At 43.4% G+C, this 18,654-nt stretch overlaps 1 protein-coding gene across 1 annotated transcript in view; it reads right to left on the bottom strand.

The window, feature by feature from the left end:
* Positions 1 to 18,654, bottom strand: part of LOC119857693 (sodium/hydrogen exchanger 10-like) — a 328,581-nt gene that overhangs the window by 66,650 nt on the left and 243,277 nt on the right.

The raw sequence follows: 18,654 nt of genomic DNA, 5'->3' as shown, positions 1-18,654 counted from the left end.
AAGGATATCTGATGCATTTCTGGCTAGATTACTTATTAACTTAACAGAAGTTCTGAAGAGCATTCCTGACCTGGTCCCAGCCAAAGCATCACACAGACAGACAGATTCTTTGTTTCCCCTGCCCTCCAGCTTTGAAAGTAACTTGTCTCCTCATTGGTCATTTTGGTCAGGTGCCAACGAGGTTATCTTAGCTTCTTAACCCTTTACAGGTGAAAGAGTTTTGCCTCTGGCCAGGAGGGATTTTATAGTTCTGTATACAGAAAGGTGGTTACCCTTCCCTTTATATTTATGACATCATTATTATGGTTAATGAGTTCCATGCAATCCACTGGCTTCCTGTCATAGGAGAGCTGTGCAGATTTGGGTTTTTTTTGGTAGTATGTAACTATTGTCCCTTAAAGGAGGTAACATGCTACTCATCCTAGTCTGGGGACCATTCAGCTGAAGTAGGATACTGGGACACATACCCTGATTGTGAGAATAGCTTGATAGCCCCAAGAGCTTGAAAGAACTCCTGTCTGCCATTCTGGTCCAGGCTGGCTAGAACCATATTTGTGTACTTTAAGAGAGACTTGTCACCACTCAAGGCTTTGCTCACTAAATCAGGAGAAAATTAGAACATTTCTTTCTTTCACCCGTGTAATCTAATGCTGGCACAGCTGTGTGGTGAATGGAGTCCTTATGTGCCTCTGTTCTGGACAAAGACTGCCTGAAGTGTTCCTTACTTTCTAATGTGGAGCCAGGATATGGAGTGGGGGAGGAGCAAAAAGAAACATCTTCCAACTTTCAGATGCTGAGCCTATTTTCCTGGCAAAGTGAGGGGGTCCATGAACAGAAACCAGACAGGCAGAATTCCCATTACACTGCTGCTGGAGTGGGGCTTCACAGGAGTAAGAGACTCCTCTGCATGTCCAGACATGCTGCAAGGTTGAGGGGGGCAGTGAGCCTGATACAGAGCACTGTGAGATAATCCCTGTATAGGAGAAAAGACCCAACAAATACTCTCTGAGGATGCAACAGGGAAAAGGTTTAAATGCTGAGATTTACAATGCTTGCTCATTAATTATATAAGTTACTTTCTTCTGCAGGAGAAATTTACTTTTGTTTTTTGTTGTTATTTTTGGATCCTGAGCTTCTGGAGTCTTCAAGACTTCCCCCGGGTGGGCTGCAAGAGGTTCTCATCTCCTTGGAAACATCTATGTTCCGAACTGATCCTTCCCATGGCAGAATTATGGCATTAGACGGGGGCAAGACCCTGCTATGCTGGTCTGACGTAAAGCCCCATGCCCTGATTGAGTGAGGGATGATGGCTTATGGCAGCAGGGTTTAGTTTGCCCTTTCAGACTCCGAAAAAACTACCTATAACACCTCTTGCATTTGGCTTTATGTTTGCATGACTTCTCTGATGCTGTTGTCGGGGGCAGAAGGAGCCAGCTAGAACAATGTTGTATGGGAGGAGCCAGTGGATTAACAAATGTTGTGACAATTGGGCCTATAAATTTACTCTACATGTGAGTTTAACTGCAAAAAGGAAGTGTCACAATAATGTAGAACAACAAATGTGGATGGGAACAGGTGCAAGAAAACCAGATAGATAAACTGGATTAATCTAAACCGAAAGGCCACATTGATATAATCTAAGGACTGTTGAATTTATGCTTCTTAAAAACAGAAGATGTGGAACCAGAAATTAATGAACCAAAATTGGTGTGTCAGAGATTAGGCCAAATTGGTGGACAAAATAATGAGAGGATAGGCTACTCCCTTTTTACGTCCTTTTCTAGGACAAGTTTTCAAAAGAATAAAAAGAAGAACAAAGGGGAAGAACAGATGGAGGATACTGAAGCAAGCTTCAACATCATCGCTGCCACCTGCAACATTTCCTGGGACCCCCAGCCTTCATTATTCTGATTTTGAGAAATATCCTGACCAGACTGGGCTAGAGAGAGGAAGCCAGATGACACTGCCACCCATATCGGCTACAGCTGAATCCTAGACACCATCTGGAATTAAAAGACTTTAACAACTGTAGCAAGAACAGCAGCTCCAGCTCATCTCAACTAATTATTTTCCCAAAATGACAATTATTACCACCTTTAATACCATCTAAGAGACTGTCAAATAAAGTGGTTTTTCCTTCTAAAACCTTCTCCAGTTAAAGGAAAAGGGAACCAGGGATGTTGTTAAAATGAAAGCCTTATTTAATACTTTACATTTCAAATGTTTTAACTGCTTTTGCTCCTTTTCTGTACCTTTAATAAAAAGTTTAAAAGATTTTTAATGTTGCATTTGCCATGGTACTAAGCATGCTGTCTCCATATACAAAATCCTGGACTTTGTTTAACATTGTTTTTAATGTTGGACAATGACTGGATTATAGTGACACCTTTGGCTGTATTTTCCATCTAAATTAATAGAACATGCCTCAGTATTCTGGTAATTCCACAGCAAGAGAGGGAGAGTGGAACTAGAAGTTTAAATGGAGTTACTACTGCACAAAACTGAATAAAAATTAAAAGTTATAATACAATACCACCTAGGTCTTACACAGTGCTCTTCATCCATAGATCCTTTACAAAGGAGGTAAGTATAATTATCCCCATTTTACAGAAGGAAACACTGAGATACAGACCGGAAATGACTTGTCAGTGTCAGTGGCCCTCTTGGTAGGTGGCAGAGCCACTTTATGAAACAAAAGTGATTGGGAGAAAATAAACTGCCAACTTGTTCTGTCATTGGAAGCACAGTTTCTGGTAACCTGAGGTGCAGGCTTAGTCCTGAAGCCTCCAGCAACAACACTAGACTGACTGCCTCTGAATTCCACACATGACAATATTACCCATTTGTTATCACTTAGCAGAGAAGCTGTGGGGATGAATGGGTTTCAGTACTTCTTAATTAAAAACATGTTCAAAACCTATATAATTTGAACCTACTACTTAAAATGTTAAGGCAAATATATGTTGTCATGGGGGTTTTTTTGCACTGAATTAAATTTATGATGGTTAAATAAGACATGAACATAATACACACATATGGCCAGGATTCTGTGAACAGCTTCGTGCCTTCAACTCACGCTGAAGTCAATGGAAATTAAGGGTACTCAGCATCTTATGAGATGAGGCTCATAAAGATAATTTCAAATAACCAAACATTTTTCATAAAAGCAATAGCAAAGTATATCCCCTCTTTGGTTCCCCAAAACAACCCTTCTGCAAAAAAAATCAGAGAAAATCCAAATATAATACTGTATTTTATACTGTAGATAGATAGATAGATGTTTTATGACTTGGTTCAAGAGAGTACCATGATGCTTAATATGGAAGAATAACACCAACGAGTTCAACTGAGAAAAAAAATATTTCTGAAATCTAGGCTTTTATATTCTGAACGTTCAAAAGTAAAATACCTTCTTGTTTCTGTATATTTTGAAACTATCTAAACATGATCTTTTTTTCAGATTATAGTGTACTTAAAACTGTATGCATGACCAATCTATAGTTAAAATCACATATTACGATAAAAATTTGAGAGATCAGTTTGTTAACTTAAGGTACAGCTACACTACAATTGGAGATGTGATTGCAGCTTGTGTAGGCATACCCACATTACCTTTAATCTAGTGCAACTAGAAATATTATCAAAGATGTAGCGGCATGAATCCGGGCACAAGGTGTACAAACCTGTCTAGACCCTTGAGTACATATTCACATAATTAGCCTGTGCAGGGGTGCAGCTTGTGTATCCCTTCACAAGCTGCAATCTTATCTCTGCTTGCAGTGTAGACATGTCCTAGTAGCTGGCTGCATTAGAGCCTGTGTGGAAGCTCAAGTACTGACAATGCCCAAGAGTCTGTGCTCTCCATCTCCAAACATGGGTAAGAAACATTTAAAACAAGGTATGATTTAGGGCTGTCAATTAATTGCAGTTAACTCCCACAATTAACTTAAAATAATTAATTGTGATTAATCAAAGTTTTAATCGCACTGTAAAACAATAGAATACCAATTGAAATTTATTAAATATTTTGGATGTTTTTCTACATTTTCATATATATTATATTCTGTGTTGTAACTGAAATCGAAGTGTATTATTTTTTATTACAAATATTTGCATTGTAAAAATGATAAACAAAAGAAATAGTATTTTTAAGTTCACCTCATACAGGTACTGTAGTGCAATCTCTTTGTCGTAAAAGTGCCATTTACAAATCTAGATTTTTTTTGTTACATAACGGCACTCAAAAACAAAACAATGTAAAACTTCAGAGCCTAAAAGTCCACCAATCCTATGTCTTGTTTAGCCAATCGCTAAGACAAACAAGTTTGTTTACATTTACAGGAGATAATGCTGCCCTCTTCTTATTTACAATATCACCTGAATGTGAGAACAGGCATTTGCGTGGCACTTTTGTAGCCAGCATTGCAGGGTATTTACGTGCCAGATATGTTAAACATCTGTATGCCCCTTCATGGTTCGGCCACCATTTCAGAGGGCATGCTTCCATGCTGATGACGCTCATTAAAAAAAATGTGTTAATTAAATTTGTGACTGAACTCCTTGGTGGAGAATTGTATGTCCCCTGCTCTGTTTTACATGCATTCTGCCATATATTTCATGTTATAGCAGTCTCAGCTGTCCAGTGAGGAATTAATTTTATGTGCACCAATAGGGAGGTAATATGTGACACATCACCTCCATATTGGCGAACATAACAGAATTCATGTGGAGGGAGTGGCGCCGAGGGGTTTGGAGTGTGGGAGGGGACTCGGCTGGGGCAAAGGGCTGGAGTGCAGGGGTTCAGGGCTGGGACAGAGGTTTGGGATGTGCGGGGGTGAGGGCTCTGGCTGGGGTTGCAGACTCTAGGGTGGGGCTGGGAATGAGGGGTTTGGGCTGCAGGCTGACCCAGGGCTACAGAGGGGAGAGAGGACTCCCCCAGCTCTCTTTCCCTGCAGCAGCACCTGGGCTGGGGGGGGGAGAGGCGCCTGTTCCCGCTACGGCACCTCCGGGGCTGGTACTGAGGGATAGGTGCCTCTCCCCTGTCCATGGCAGGTCCGGACTGAGACTGGGTTGGGGTTGGGGGAGGGGCACCTCTCCTCTGGCCACAGCAGGTCCGGACCAGGGCTGGGTTGGGTCCGTGGGATAGGCGCCTATCCCCCAGCTGTGGCAGGTCCAGGCAGGGGCTGGGTTAGGGCCAGAGGAGGGGCACCTCTGCTTTGGCTGCAGCAGGACTGGGTTGGGGCAAGGGGAGGGACACCTCTCCCCCAGCTGTGGCAGGTCTGGGCAGGGGGTGGGGCGCCTCTCCCCCTGGGTGCTGCAGGTCCAGGTAGGGGCTGGGTTGGGGCACCTTTCTCTCAGATGTGGCAGGTCCAGGTCCAGGTCCAGGCTGGGACCGGAGAAGAGACACCTCTCCCCCCAGCCACAGCGGGGCTAGGCTGGGGTCAGCGGGGAAAGGCAGCAGGTCCAGGGCTGGGGGAGAGGCATCTCTCTCTGCTGCAGCTCTCTGAGCCTGTGCAGTGCTTATTAGGCTGCTGCACCACTTGTTACCTAGCAGCTCTGTGTTCTTGTGGAACCAAGGCGCAGTGTCCAGCCTGTCTGACTCATGAAAGACCTTCCACCCCCAAGCCTTTGCTTGAACCAAAACCAATCAGAAGAAAGACTTACAAAAGGCAGTGGGAGACACACCTAAACCCCTGGGATAAGGGTGACAGGATTAAGGAAATGCCCGTAGCCCCATTTGCATCAAAGATGAGACAAGCATACAGAATGGAGAAGAGAGATTCCAAGGCAAGAACTGCATGGAACTCTGGGACCAGAAAAGCAGGGAAGCACTGCATGATGTGGGATCTCTGCTCCAGATGTTAATGAACCCATGCTTGCACACACCCAGCTCAGTAATTGTCAGACCAATTCTAGTAATAAATCCTTTATTGGTATCCAAAATAGTGCATTGTGAGTTCCCTCAAAAGAACACCACTCATAGCCAGAAATGATCATCTCCATTGTCTAGCCTGAACAAAACAACTTTGGTATATTCCCTTGAGCTATCAGTTTACACATAAACAAATCTAGTGTTCTCCCTTGAACCATTGTTGTTTCTATACAAAACCCCCTACCCATACTCAAGTAAGCTTTCTGATGCCTGGATCCAAACTCTGCATCAGTTCGATTAGGAATTCATCTTCTCCTGTCTGATCATGCTGGGGGCTCTGTCTGTCTCCAGCACTCCGGACCCTCAGCTATCACCACCATGTGGGACCCCTGATTGATTCAAGCTTCACGGAGTGGTGAGAATCCATCTCTCTCTCAGTATAACCTTCTGACCCTGACTTGTGTGATCAGTTATAGTTTTATAAACCTGACTTTTATAATCAAATTTAAATTAAATTTAATATTATAACTGTTTTGTTTGTTTGGCTCCCCTATGGTTATTACCTGAGAATAAATAACTTTCATGATTAAGCTGGTTGCTTCTCTCTCTCTCCTCTTCATGGGTGTTTTTTTGGTTTCCTCATTTGCTCTGCAGCAACGCTCCTCATACCTAAGCTAAAAGATCCCTGCAATGCCCAAAAATCCTGTGGGGTTTGCTCATCAAGTGGGTTACTACCAGAACAACTGCAATATGAAACTGGGGATAGAGATGTGCTGAACCTGGGACATATGAAGGTGACAGCTGGGAGGTGCTGTTCGACCCTATGGGCCCTATGAGGGTGACAGCTTGGAAATGCTTCTCAACCCAGCCTACTGAGTCCAGAGACATATAAGGGGTCAGCTTGGGAGGCTGATTAACCCGGTCCTCTCAGACACGGGGGGGGGGGGGGTGAGTGTGTGTGTGTGTGTTCATCTGATTCTGGGGCTGGAAGAACCCAGCCCTGGGGAACCTAGGTCCTGCAAGATAGCTCCACTGGGAGGGAACTTGCAGCAGGGAGAAGTACAGCTCCATATGAGAACATAAGTGACACAAGCAATACATTGATAGAAGTACAGAACCCTCCCCCGAAGAGTAACCCTAATAAATGAGCATACCGCAAAGTAACGGGCAGAGCTGGTAACATGCTGCACTGCCACGCAGCTTAGCGGGAACTTAGATGATGACCTAGCACATGTTGTTTATTTTAAGAACACTTTTACTGCAAATTTCAAAAAATGCAAAGAAGGTACCAATGTGAGCTTTCTAAAGATAGCTAGAGCACTCGACCCAAGATTTAAGAATCTGAAGTGCCTTCCAAAATCTGAGAGGGATGAGGTATGAAGCATGCTTTCAGAAGTCTTAAAAGAGCAACACTCCGATCCGGAAACTACAGAACCTGAACCACCAAAAAAGAAAATCAACCTTCTGCTAGTGGCATCTGACTCAGATAATGAAAATGAACATGCATCGGTCTGCACTGCTTTGGATTGTTATCGAGCAGAACCTGTCACCAGCATGTCCCCTGGAATGGTGGTTGAAGCATGAAGGGACATATGAATCTTTACTGCATCTGGCATGTAAATATCTTGCAACACCAGCTACAACAGTGCCATGCAAATGCCTTTTCTCACTTTCAGGTGACATTATAAACAAGAAGTGGGCAACGTTATCTCCTGAAAATGTAAACAAACTTGTTTGTCTGAGCGATTGGCTCACCAAGAAGTAGGACTGAGGGGACTTGCAGGCTCTAAAATTTTCCATTGTTTCATTTTTGAATGTAGTTTGTTTTGTACATAATTCTACATTTGTAAGTTCAACTTTCATGATAAAGAGATTGCAATAAGTACTTGTATTAGGTGAATTGAAAAATACTATTTCTTTTGGTTTTTTACAATGCAAATATTGTAATAAAAATAAATATAAAATGAGCACTGTACACTTTGTATTCTGCATTGTAATTGAAACCAATATATTTGAAAATGTAGAAAACATCCAGAATATTTAAATAAATGGTATTCTATTATTGTTTAACAGTGCGATTAATCGTGATTAATTTTTTAATTGTGCAATTAATCATGATTTTTTTAAATCGATTGACAGCGCTAGTATAATGCAATGATAATTCATCATTTATTTATTAATCTGATAACTAAAATGGTGTGTAGGAAAAAGTAAATTCAGTACAATACAACAAAACCTAATTTAGGTCACAGTGCCCTTCTGAATTTTTGACTGAGACGAGAGATTTATCATAAAAGCCATTGACTACAATTCGAAGGATAATAATCAATGCAAAGTGAAGAATGAAGATGTCTAAGTAAGATTACAGTTAGTTCCCCAAATTGATTGGTAGCAATCAATTTAAATATAATCATGATACAATTTCTGGAGAAAGCTTTGACAAGTGCATTTTTCTTTTTCTAAAGTTGATGCTTTTTTTTTTGTATTTGAAAGGAATTTTAAACAATACACATTTATTTTCCCCCCAGTTATCCCTAAGTATGACAGTGATCTTATAATGCACATACAGTCTGACTTTACCTTACTGTTGAGTATTCCCATTTTTGAGGTCACTGCTAAACAAGAGATATTTGGAAGAAAGAAAGTTATTTGGGGCACTTGTTCTCAACAGATCAGATGTTGTTCCCATTTGGAACATGATCTTATACAAAGACTGGGGAGACCTGCTCTTTGGTAAGGCTAATAATGTTATTTTCAGTCAAAGTCCAAACTAGTAGCAACAAATAGGGTCCATGCCATAAAAGAACTATGAAAAGAATTCTATATGAACAACAATGGCTTGCAATGAGCACAACTTGTAGGCTCTGAATCATTTAAACTTATCATTTTAAGAATTCTCCATCAAACCTTACCTCCCTCCCCCTTTATTTGCTTAGAATTGTCTGTTCCATTTCCTAAATCTACCCTTGGAAAAAAATTACCTGGGTTTGCTCTATATTATTTTTATATTTATTTGTTGTCTCTCCTTCCCCCTTTTATACAGACTATCCTCAAACCACCTCTTTACCTAACACCATTACCTAACATCTTTCAGATGATGTCCCTAACCCCCAAACTCCCACACACACGTGCTGCCCAGAGGATAGATTTGGGACTCAGATAAAATTCCACTGATCAGTTATGGAGCATATCTTTTCATACTACTGCTGTCGAGGGCTGTGAAAATGCTGTCAAGAGTCTACACAATTACTTAACTCCCTTTTCCACATCACCAATACCCATTACTTAATTTCCCAATTCCACAAAACAGCTCCTGTTACCCATGATATCATTGTGGCTCCTGAGGCTATAATGGCTAATTACCCATAGCACTTCTGCTGCAGTATCTTTGCTTACTAGAAGATTAATAAAAATATATTTAGACAGAAGAGCGTGGTAACTAGCCACTCTCATCTGAAGAGTGGCAGTGGAATAAGCCTTTTGGTCATGTAAGTCTAGTCTCTAAAATTCCTTATCCTTTGAGGTGGCTTTAGGATAGGATTGATGAGACTGCTTGTTAGTGAGTGTTACCACCAAGGAATCCAGAACTGGGTAGGATAGCCGAGATCTTGATGAGGAACTTGATATTGTCTGTCCACTCACTTGGCTGTAGGAGGTAAAGGCCAGGATCTCCCTGAGGGTTTTCATTGGTTCTAGTAAACCTTTGTTGATAGAAGGGCAACCTTTTCCAGGGCAGGAGTCTGCAAAATATCAAAGGTGTGCAGATTTTCTTGCATGATTTCCACCTGTACTCTTAGGGAAGAAGCTACCCTCCTCACAGGGTCCTGAAAGAGCTTGAAGTCCTCTGAAAGTGGGGGAGGGGGAAAATGCTGATTCTGGAGTGACAGCTTCATCTGGAAATGATGATGAAATATGAGACAGTGGATTATGGCTTCCTCCATTAATTCTCTGTCCTCCAGAGGATCCAACACAATAGGTGCAGAGATGGCAGCAGGATCTTGGAAAAAGGTTTACTACATTGGGAAAGGAGGAGAATTTCTCCTAAAGTGTGACTATGATGGAGGTCTAGACTCTCTCAGAACAACCCAAGACCAGTAAGGTCATGGAGGATACTACATAGTCTGAACCATCCATGGTGGGGAACACCACACTGGAGCTTCCCTATAGGAAAACCAGTCCTGTTTTTTAGGTCTTGTAACCCTAGTACAAAACTGTAAGGTGGACTAAGAGATCCTGAAGGTGATACAGGTTCCTTTATTTCAGAGTCTGAAGAATAAATGTAGGTTTCTTCAGAACACGGAGGAGCAGTCCCCATTGGAGTTCCCGGTGGTCTGGAAGATACACTGGGCTCCAATCAAACCGAGGGTCGGGGTAGTCAGAACATCAATGATATGATTGGTGCTGGTGGTGCTGACATAATGGATCAGAAAGATGGAGCTGTCTGTGATGGAACTGATACACTGGAACAGATAAGTGTATTGGTGCCAACAGGGCCAATGGAGCCAAGTCAGCCTGGATCAGCTGGAAAGCAGAAGGAGGACCTTGTAAGGGTGAAGACATCAGTTTAGACAGCCCGCAAGGAGCCAGAGTTAACTGTACTGCCTCAGTTGGAAATGGTGAGTATTTCAATTTGTGATGTCTTGAACAAGTATCGGAGAACTTACTAGAAGACTTTCTAAGAGAAATCCGAGACTTTGTGTGCTTGTCAGCATTGGAATGCCTGGAGCAATTCAAAGAGGCTGATAGTGAAGAGTGACATTGCTCACCACACTTGTGCCTTGCGCTCCTCATTGATTCCAAGTCTGCTGCCTTGTGGTCAGGGCTTGGTTCCAATGAGGGATGCATTGCCTCTTTCATAAGGAGAACTTTGAGACAGAAATCACTCTGTTTTTTAGTCCTGGTGGGGAAGGAGTTACAAATATGGCATCTGTCCCTCACATGGCCCTCACCAAGACAAATCAAGTACTCTTGTGGCTATCTGTAACAGAGATAACTACCCTGTACATGGCACACTGCTTAAAACCTGGCTATTTTTTCATAATAAAATCCTCCAGGTAACTCCCAAAAGTATAACTAACTAGCTTACTGACTACTACTAAATACAACTATAACAATATATACAAAATTTTAAAGATGCTGACTGGCCGAAGCAAATGCTACGGGGCGCTCCAACTCGGGGCACAGACAGTGAGAAGGAACTGAGAGGGAGGCAACAGATGCACTCCTTTTATGCCCACACCTGAGAGCATGAACTGCCTAATGGTACTGCTGGGAAAAGTGCATCGGGAGTGCATCGGGCACACATATGCCTACAGTGGAATGTATATGTGCACAATCACTTGAAGGAAAATATCTCAATGTACAGTATCCAAAACCCATTTGTCTGTAGTGACTGAAGACCACGAGCAGCAGAAAAAGGCTATGCAATTCCCCAAAAGGGGAGAATGAGAGTCTTGGGTCAGTTTCAACCTCTCTAAAGTCCTGTCAAAAGAGATGATTCTGAGAAGAAAACAGCTACGTGAAGTCAGATGGGGCTGAAGGTTACCTGCCACCTCTGGAACCATTGTATCTTTCTGGGAGGCTCAAAAGGCTGTTGGTGGAAGAAGAGCTAGTTGCTGTGGTACATATGGCTATTTCATGTGCTTCCTTTTAGGGGCCAGTGTGTAGATCCCAAGAGAATGCAGGGTAGCTCATGAATCTTTCAAAGTAAGAAGGGTCTCTTCAGACTTTAAGCAGATCTGCCCTTTCAAAAGGGAAGTCTTCCACTGGCATCAATATCTCATGGGGAAAGTCTGACCCCCCCCGAAACAACAATGACTTATTATGACTTCTGTTGCCATCAATCTGGTGGTGGTGTCTGCTGCATTCACAACTGTCTGGAGGCTTGTTTTAGGCATTAGTTCACCTTCAGAACAAAGACCCAAGCTCTTCTTTCAAGTCTGTCAGAAGCTTGTCCATAAAAGACTTGATTTTCTTGTAGTTCCTGAAAATCATTTTGGGCTGTCAAAGCCTGGTAATTGGTGACCCTGAATTGTAAGCTTGCCAATGAGTAAACTTTTCAACCCAATAAATCTAGTCTCTTTAAATCTTTGTACCATGGTGTTTATGTATTCTGGCAGGATTTCTTATTGGCTGCCTGTTAAGGTGCAGGAAATCCCTCCACGCTCCCATGTGGCCCAATGTGGTGCTGCAGATGTGCCCCACCTTAATTTCCCTGAATGGAGTGGAAATAGGTTAATTTAAACAGCCTGAGGAAGAAGGGGAAGAAGCCCACACATGCTAACAAAACAGTATGTCCTCTTTTAGTAAGACTTCAGGGAAGGAGTAATTTAAATTAGCAGTTCATAAAGTCCTCACCTCAGAACCCTGGTTCAGCTCCCAAACATAAAGTTCACAAACAAAGCCTCTGGTTAGGCTGTTCTCTGTTAGCCTGAGGGGGAAAAAAACAACCACTCACAGCATCTTGCATGGTGTCTACTTCCTTCTCTCTTGCTCAGCTTCCTCTTCCTGTTTATATCGCCCAGCCCTAAGGTGAGACATGGTCTTCTTGGTTACCCCCCATGCTGTTCCAGCTGTAGGCTCCAGACTGTTCCTTAAAGAGGTAGTACACTCCTTCACATTACCATCACTGCCAATGAGGAGGGCACCAGATGGCTATAGAAGAATTCAGCCCTTTTAGGTGGGACTTGATATTTTTGTCCACCTTATGGGAAGTGGGGGTCATTGTGGCTGGTGTTTACCACATCTCTTTTGCTGGATCCATAAACACTTCATTCACTAGTAAGGCAATGTTTCCCAGTGAGAAAGACTAGAGTATGTCCACTAAACCAAGACACAACATGAGATTAAATTAGCTAGGGACATAAAGGGTAACAAGAAAACATTTTACAAATACATTAGGAGCACGAGAAAGACCCAGGACAGAGTAGGCCCATTACTCAGTGAGAAAGGAAACACAATAACAAAAAATGCAGCAATGGCTGAAGTGGTAAATGCCTTATTTGTTTCAGTTTTCACCAAAAAGGTTAGCAGTGATTGGACAACTAACATAGTGAACATCAGTGTAAATGTGGTAGGATCTGAGGCTAAAATAGGGAAAGAACACGTTAAAAATTACTTAGGCCAGGTCTACACTACAGACCTATATTGGTATAACTATGTCACTCATGGGGGTGAAAAATCAACATCTCTGAGCAACATTGTTATACAGACCTAACCTACCGAGGTAGACTGCTCTATATCGATGGGAGAGCTTCTCCTGTTGACTTAGCTACAGGCTCTCAGGGAAGTTGATTAATTATGCCAATGGGAGAAGCTCTCCCATCGGCGTATTAGTGTCTTCACTAAAGCACTACAATGGAGCAGCTGCACCAGTGCAGCTGCTCCACTATAGTTGTACTTGAAGACAAGCCTTTAGACAAGTTAGGTGTCTTCAAATTGGCAGGGCCTGACAAAATGCATCCTACAATACTCAAGGAACTGGATGAAGAGATCTCTGAGCCATTAGCGATTATCTTTGAGAACTTGTGGAGAATGGGAGAGATTTAGTTGGAATTGGTCCTGCTTTGAGCAGAGGGTTGAACTAGATGACCTCCCGAGGTTTCTTCCAACTCTAATCTTCTATGATTCTATCCCAGAGGACTGGAAAAGGGCAAATATAGTACCTATCTATCTATAAAATGGAGAATAAGGACAACCCAGGGAATTACAGACCCATCAGCTTAACTTCAGTACCTGGAAAGATAATGGAGTAACTAATCAAATTGTAAAGACCTACAGTATAAGGTAATAAGTAACAGTCAACATAGATTTGTCAAGAACAAATCATGTCAAACCAACCTAATATTCTTCTTTGACAGGGTAATAAGCCTTGTGGATAGGGGAGAAACAGTAGATGTGATGGATCTAAAATTTAGTAAGGTTTTTGAAACTATCTCACTGTAACGAAATGGGGTTTTTGCCTTGTTATGTTGTACGTGAGTCTTACTGTTGAACCTATGTGAGTTTTACTGTTTTGCATGAATACTGTGTGTGCCTCCGTTTCCCTGTGCACTGCACCAATACCTCGGTCGTGGGAATGACGGTGTGTGACTTTGGCTGAGACCTTTGGGGCAGGTGAGGCTGCTCCAGTTGCCTGCACCTATGCTATGACCGGTGCCCTTCGTAACCTCAGACCCAGGAGGGGGATGCAACCAGGTGACTCTTTGTCCGGGAAGTGAAACAAAGACAAGGAGGAGGAGCAACGGGGTGTCTGAAGTCAGGTCGCTGGAAGCTGGCAGTCTGCTTGGGGGGACTGGAAGAGGGGGAGTCCAGGGCTTCTGGCCCAGCACTCCCCAAGATGGACTTGGCTGAAAGTCACTGATTTCTGTGCTAACAAGCTCTGTTCTACGCTGTGTTCCTGTCTACTAGTGAAACCTTCTGTTCTACATGCTGGCTGAGAGTCACTGCTGACTGCAGAGCTGGGGTGCAGGGCCCTCTGTCTTCCCCACGAGCCCCGCCCAGGCAGACTCGCTGCGGGAAGCGCACGGCGTGGAAGGGGATGCTGAATACTCTGAGGTCAAACCCAGGAAGATTGAAGTTGTGTAAGCTTCTTGCCCTGGGGACAGTATGCTCAGGGAGAGGAGGCATACTCCCCCAGAGTCCTGGCTAGCTTCATACAGAGTAGTTCCAGAGCATTGCCCTGGTGACTCCGTGATAACCATATGACTTTCTCATAAGTAAACTAGGGAAATACAGTCTAGATGAACTTACTATAACACAACTGGTTGGAAAAGCATACTCAGAGAGCAGTTATCAATGGTTCATGGTCAAGCTGGAAGCGCATATTGAATGGGGTCCCACAGATCCCACTTTGGAGGACAGGGTTAGAATTCAAAACGATCTTGACAAACTAGAGAAATGATTTGAAATAAATATAATGAAATTCAATAAGGACAAATACAAAGTACCACTCTTAGGAAGGAATAATCAATTGCATACATACAAAATGGGAAATGACTGCCTAGGAAGCAGTAGTGCAGAAAAAGATCTAGGGGTTATAGTGGATCACCAGCTAAATATGAGTCAACAATGCAATACTATTGCAAAAAAAAAAAAGTGATCATTATGGGATATATTAGCAGAAGTGCTGCAAGCAAGAAAAGAAGTAATTCTTCCACTCTACTCATCACTTATCAGGCCTCAGCTAGAGCACTGTGCAGTGCTGGGCACCACATTTTGAAAAAGATGTGGACAAACTGCAGAAAGTCCAGAGGAGAGTAACAAAAATGATTAAAAGTCTAGAAAATATGACCTGTGAGAAAAAATGGATTTGTTTCACCTAAAGAAGCAAAGACTGAAGGGGGACATGGCAAGAGTCTTCAAGTACTTAAAAAATTGTTATAAAAAGGACGATGATAAATTGTTCTCCTTAACTGCTGAGAAGAGGACAAGAAGTAATCGGCTTAAATTGCAGCAAGGGAGTTTTAGGTTAGACACTGTAAGGGTAGCTAAGCACTGGAACAAATTATCTAAGGGTGTTGTGGATTCGCTGTCATTAGAGATTTTCAAGAACAGGTCATACAAAAACCTGTTAGGGATAGTCTAGATAAAACTTAGTCCTGCCTTAGTGCAGGGGACTGGACTTCATGATCTATTAAGGTCCCTTCCAGTCATACATGTCTATGATTCTAAAACTAAAGAGCAACTGCACTGATATTACACTAATAAAATCTAAAATATTTCCGGTGAGATTTCTTTATAGGTTCAGAGGAAAGGTATTCTGAAAGTGAATCCTGAGGAAGCTTATAGGCTTGATACTAAGGGTCACTACTGTATATAGGAATAATTTTTAAGTATTTATTTATTTTTTAAGGAACCTGCTGAGACTTCTTAGATCAGGGGTTGGCAAACTTTTTGGCCCAAGAGCCACATCTCGGAATAGGAATTGTATGTCAGGCAATGAATGCTCACAAAACTGGGGTTGGGGTGTGGGAGGGGGTGAGGGCTCTGGTTGGTGGGTGCGAGCTCCGGGGTGGGGCCAGAAATGAGTTCAGGGTGCAGGAGGGGGCTCCGAGCTAGGTGGTAGCATGCGGGATGACGGCTCCGGCTGGGGGTGCGGACTCTGGAGTGTAGGAGGGTGCTCTGGGCTGTGACCAAGGGGTTCAGAGGGTTGAAGGGGGATCAGAGTTGGGGCAGGGGGTTGGGGCATGGGGGGTGGTGGCTCGGGGATGCAGGCTTGGTGCAGTGCTTACCTCAAGCAGCTCCCGGAAGCAGCGGCATGTCCCCCCTCTGGCTCCTATGTGGAGGCACGGCCAGGCGCCTCTGCTGCAGGCTGCCCCTTCCGCAGGCATAGCTCCTGCAGCTCCCACTGGCTGCCAGTCCTGGCCAATGGGAGCCGCGGGGGCTGCACTTGGGGTTGGGGCAGCATGCAGAACAGAGCCCCCTGGCTGCCCCTATGTGTAGGAGCTGGAGGGGGAACATGCCGCTGCTTCCAGGAGCCACGCGGAGCAGCCCCTGACCCTGCTCTCCAGCTGGAGCACCGGAGCAGGGCAAGTCCCAGACCCCGCTCCCCAGCAGGAGCTCAAGGGCCGGATTAAAATGGCTGGCAGCCTGGATCTGGCCCGTGGGCCATAGTTTGGCTACCCCATCTTAGATCAAGAATCTGCAGAAGTTCCCAACATTTCTTTGCATGAGAAAATACCTAAGACAAAACTCCCTGACCTTATGAGAGGATGGAACATGTTCTTTTATTTGCAAAACCTTGTAAAAGCAACTTCTGCCTCAGTAAATTCTCATGAGAAGATTTCCCTGAAAAAGGAAGTGGCGATGAGAGGATATCATAATGACATACTAAAGGATGTAGCCCTTCTCTATAATTTTAAGGACACAGTGTTATAAGTTGATTTAAAAAACACATTATGATTTTTACATACAATGTTTAGAGGCTAAGGAAATTCTAGAGAGCATTTTAAGATTGCTCATTTGGTCAGATTTGAAGACCTCAGCAGTAGAGGAGCTCCTCAACCCTCAGGTGGAAAGGTGGCACAAGCTATATATCCCTTAGAAGAGTACTCCTTACTCAAGAACAGTTAGTATTAACTTCTAAGTAAGCAGAAAACCCCTGACTTCTAAAAGGAAATAATATCAAGACCAGCAGTTGTAAGATTTGTTGGCAGATGGAAAAATAGGAATTTAGCATGTAGAACCTATTGCCTCTTTATAACCTCCACATCAGTGAGCATGTATTCATAGACTCATAGATACTAAGGTCAGAAGGGACCATTCTGATCATCTAGTCCAACCTCCTGCACAGCGCAGGCCACAGAATCTCACCCACCCACTCCTACAAAAAACCTCACCTATGTCTGAGCTATTGAAGTCCTTAAATCATGGTTTAAAGACATCAAGGAGCAGAGAAACCTCCCTCAAGTCACCCATGCCCCATGCTACAGAGGAAGGCGAAAAACCTCCAGGGCCTCTCCATTCTGCCCTGGAGGAAAATTCCTTCCCAACCCCAAATATGGCGATCAGCTAAACCCTGAACATATGGGCAAGATTCACCAGACAGATACCCAGGAAAGAATTTTCTATAGTAACTCAGATCCCATCCATCTAATAGCCCATCTCAGGGGATTAGTCTTATTTACCCTGAATATTTAAAGATCGATTACTTACCAAAATCCCATTATCCCATCATACCATCTCCTCCATAAACTTATTGAGTAGAATCTTAAAACCAGATAGATCTTTTGCCCCCACTGCTTCCCTTGGAAGGCTATTCCAAAACTTCACTCCTCTGATGGTTAGAAACCTTTGTCTAATTTCAAGTCTAAACTTCCTGGTGGCCAGTTTATACCCATTTGTTCTTGTGTCCACATTGGTGCTAAGCTGAAATAATTCTTCTCCCTCTCCTGTATTTATCCCTCTGATATATTTATAGAGAGCAATCATATCTCCCCTCAACCTTCTTTTAGTTAGGCTAAACAAGCCAAGCTCCTTAAGACAAATTGGAAGATTGGGCCAAAAGAAATCTAATGAGGTTCAATAAGGATAAGTGCAGGGTCCTGCACTTAGGATGGAAGAATCCAATGCACCGCTACAGACTAGGGACCGAATGGCTCGGCAGCAGTTCTGCGGAAAAGGACCTAGGGGTGACAGTGGACGAGAAGCTGGATATGAGTCAGCAGTGTGCCCTTGTTGCCAAGAAGGCCAATGGCATTTTGGGATGTATAAGTAGGGGCATAGCGAGCAGATCGAGGGACGTGATCGTTCCCCTCTATTCGACACTGGTGAGGCCTCATCTGGAGTACTGTGTCCAGTTTTGGGCCCCACACTACAAGAAGGATGTGGATAAATTGGAAAGAGTACAGCGAAGGGCAACAAAAATGATTAGGGGTCTAGAGCACATGACTTATGAGGAGAGGCTGAGGGAGCTGGGATTGTTTAGTCTGCAGAAGAGAAGAATGAGGGGGGATTTGATAGATGCTTTCAACTACCTGAAAGGGGGTTTCAAAGAGGATGGCTCTAGACTGTTCTCAATGGTAGCAGATGACAGAACGAGGAGTAATGGTCTCAAGTTGCAATGGGGGAGGTTTAGATTGGATATTAGGAAAAACTTTTTCACTAAGAGGGTGGTGAAACACTGGAATGCGTTACCTAGGGAGGTGGTAGAATCTCCTTCCTTAGAGGTTTTTAAGGTCAGGCTTGACAAAGCCCTGGCTAGGATGATTTAACTGGGACTTGGTCCTGCTTTGAGCAGGGGGTTGGACTAGATGACCTTCTGGGGTCCCTTCCAACCCTGA

Source organism: Dermochelys coriacea, chromosome 6 (genome assembly GCF_009764565.3).
Source record: "Dermochelys coriacea isolate rDerCor1 chromosome 6, rDerCor1.pri.v4, whole genome shotgun sequence".
NCBI classification, from domain to species: domain Eukaryota; kingdom Metazoa; phylum Chordata; order Testudines; family Dermochelyidae; genus Dermochelys; species Dermochelys coriacea.
The sequence above is the reverse complement of the archived record's forward strand: the minus strand, read 5'-3'. Positions and strand labels throughout refer to the sequence as shown.